This window comes from Symphalangus syndactylus, chromosome 24 (assembly GCF_028878055.3).
Source record: "Symphalangus syndactylus isolate Jambi chromosome 24, NHGRI_mSymSyn1-v2.1_pri, whole genome shotgun sequence".
NCBI lineage: Eukaryota > Metazoa > Chordata > Mammalia > Primates > Hylobatidae > Symphalangus > Symphalangus syndactylus.
Genome location: NC_072446.2, coordinates 43,707,204 through 43,711,031, shown reverse-complemented (window position 1 = coordinate 43,711,031; position 3,828 = coordinate 43,707,204).

Below are 3,828 nucleotides of genomic sequence, written 5' to 3'. Positions count from 1 at the left end.
CCTATGTATCTTTATTTTTAGAAAAATATTTGATATATTGGGTGCTTAATAGAGTCAAGAAGGGTTGCCTTAGAAAAAATGAACCCTGATCTTAGCTTCTTCCCTATAAAATATTTTACTACCCATTTGCATCTGTACACCCTCATACACTTAAGATAATTACAAAATTCAACGTTTTCACTTATCAAATTCAAAGATCAGTTTTGTTGAAATCAATACCCATAATACCCTCTTGGGAAGGCACTTATCTAGATAGCTCCTCCATGAAGCAAATGCTAAAAATGAAAATTCTGCTGGGAGAGGAACAATTTTGGCATAACTTTCTGCCAGGGTCACACACATAACATATAACCTAACGTAACTTTTGAGTTGTGGTATCTTCATGATTTCGTCCACCCAAAGCCTGTGTTCACTGAGCAGCACTCTAGTACTTAGTGCATCAAGCTCTAAGGGTACAAAAATAAGGTGAACACTGTTCTAAAGTTACTGTGTAGGGGGAAAATAATCGTAAATGCAATCAGCGGCACTTAACACATTAATGGAAGAAAAAGCCATAGGATCTTCTCAACAGATGCAGAAAAAACATATGAGACGATTTCAACATCCTTTGATGATAAATACACCCAGCAAATTAGGAATAGCGATTTTTTTTTTTTTTTTTTTTTTAAAGAGATGGCAGGGTCTCACTCTGTTGCCCAGGCTGGTCTCAAAACTTCTGGCCTCAAGGTATCCTGCCTCTGCCTGGGATTGCAGGCATGAGTCACTGCACCCAGCTCAGAAGGCAGTTTTTAAACAAGATTAAGGGATTTATGAAACACAGCTAACATAATAGTGAAAGGCTGAATGCTTTACCCTTATGATTAGGAACAAGACAAGGGTTCCCACTTTGGCCACTTTGAGCATTGTACTGGAAGTTCTAGCCAGAACGATTAGGCAAGAAAAAGAAGAATTGGAATTGGAAAGGAAGAGGTAAAACTATCTCTGCAGAAGATATCCTGTATGTAGAAAACCCCATCTACAAGATAGCTACTAGAGCTAATGAATGAATTTGGCAACGTTTTAGGGTACAAGATCACATAAAAACTATTCCATACACCACCAACAAACAATCTGAAAAGGAAATGGAAAAGAATTCCAGTTAGAATAGCAACCAAAAGAATACCTAAGAATCAAAGCAAGCAATACCAGAATACCCAGGAATCATCAAACCAAGGTGAAAACTACAAATCCTGAAAGAAAACTAAGTAGATGAGGAAAGACAACATGTTCATGGATCCAGACTTATAGTAGCAAATAATAGTCTCCAAACATCCAGTGTAATCCCTATAATAATTGCAGGGGTCATTGCAGAAATGGAGAAGCTAATCCTCATATATATGAAGCTACAAAAGGCCCCAAATAGCCAAAACAATCTTGATCACATTAGAAGTCTCACAAAACGTACAAAATTGTATTCAAAACTGCATCTGGCATAAAGATAGACAATGGATGGATGAGAGTACAGAAAGAAACCCTTACATAAATGGTCAGCTGATTTTCTGCAGTGGTACCAAAACCATCTATTGGGAAAAGAATAGTCTTTTAAGATGGTGCTGGGACAACTGGATAAACACATATAAAAGAATGAAGTTGGAACTCTACCTCATATACCTTCATTTATCACTCATTAACTCAAAATTACCTGTTAAACAATCTATAAGAGCTAGATCTATTAGAAGAAAATGAGTAAGTCCTCATCACCTTGGATTTGGCAATGGATTATTGGATTGGACATTGAAAACAAGCAACAGAAGAAAAAATACATAAATGGGACTTCATCAAAATCAAAAACTTGTACACCCAAGAATGGTGAAGAATGAAAAAACAACTTACAGAGGGGGAGAATATTTTTGCAAACGATGTGATAGTCTGATACCTATAGTTTGCTATTTGAACTATAAAAAGAATTCTTAATCAAAAAGATAACCCTTTTCAAAAAAGGAATTGAACAGATATTTCCCCAAAGAAGATAGACAAATGGCCACAAAGCACATGAAAACTGGTTCAACATCATTGGTTATTAAAGAAATGCAAATCAAAACTACAATGAGATGCTGGTTCATACCCACGAGGATGGCTCATTTATGAAAAAAATAACTCTTGGTGAGGATGTGGGGAAACAGGAACCCTCATGCATTGCTGGTGAGAACGTAAAATGGTGTAGCCCCTATGGAAAACAGTGGCAGTTCCTGAAAGCTAAACAGAATTACCATATGGCAATTCCACTCCTAGGTATATTTATCTGTGGTAATAATATGAAATATATTTAGCCTTTTTTCCTGGTTCCTATCACAGCACCTAAAAAACACTTGGAATTTCCTGTGTAATGGGACAATACGTGAGTTCATGGCTTAGAGTGCGACCCATAGCTAGCCTCAGGATGGGGCCAGTCACCAGAAAGACCAAGTGATTAGAGGGTTGGAACTTTCACTCCCACCCACCAGCCTCCTGGAGTAGAGGTGGCTGGAAATAAAGCTATAAAAACTCGTCAACAATGAGATTTGAGGAGCTCTTTCCAAAACCTAAACTGCCTTTATAAAACCAGCGAAAGGCCCTCAAGTTAGGAGGATGAGAGGGGCCTGAATTCTATCAAGATGTAGGCCTGTGAGTTCAGAAGCAAGATGGAGTCAGCCATGTCAGATTTCTCTTAACTGTCACTTTTGCAAAGGTAGTCTGATACGCAGAAACTTGTATACAAGCAGAGTTCTTCCTAACAGCCCAAAGGTGGAAACAACCCAAAATACTTAACATATAATGGATAAACAAATTGTGGTATATACTGTCAACCTAAATAAACAGAGGGTGTAAAAGAAAATGATATCTATTCATGAATAGGGCATTGCAGTGGGAGTGCATGTGCCATACTATGCGTATTCAGGGAGGTTAAGGAAGACAGATTAAAAGGAAAAACAAGGATTATGTGATTGTCTTGGGATAACTATCCTTAACTCCAAGGATTAATAATAAGTCCTGGTGGCACCAGTCTGAGGTTGGACAAGCAGTGGCTGGGCAGAAGTCCTTGAAGAAATATTTTTATGTGTATATAAGGTTGCAATGGCCTTTGTGCAAGACTGTTTTACAGTCTTTTGTAATAGTTTTTGTTATCATTTATGCATCAGAATCCTCCCTTCATAGCCCTTTTGGGCTTTGTCAGGGTTTTTTAAAAGACATACAAGTGACTCCATTTTGGTTCTGACAACTTTCACAATACATACAATGGAATATAATAGAGCTGAAAAGAAAGAAATATTGATACATGTTACCATGTAGATAAACCTTGAAAACATTGTGTAGTGTGAAAAAAGCCAGACACGAAAGATCACCTATTATATAATTGCTTTTATATGGATATTTGCTACCCACAATAGACAAATCTGTAGAGACAGCAGATTAGAGGTTTCCAGGGGTGGGAGCAGCAGGAAATGGAGTGCCTACTTAATGGGAATAGGATACTTTCATAGGGTGAGAGCTGGTGGTTTCACAACCTTGTGAATACACTGAAGTTATTGAGTTGTAATTGTTAAATTAAAATGGGTAATTGTTGCTACATGAATTTCATCTCAAAAAAAAAAAAAAAAGTTTCTTCACAGAAAGTTTACTAAGGCTTTTTGTTGTGGAAAGGATATTCCCAGTGGAAGAAAAGGCTGAGCCAAGATGAAGTTGGTCCAGGTTTATTAGAATAAGGACATCAGGGAGGTGAGTTTGGCGTCAGCTTTTGGTAGAGCCAATGGTTGGCTCAGTGTCACAGGAACCCTGAGCAGCACAAACTGCAAAGCCAGCTAGCCTCCC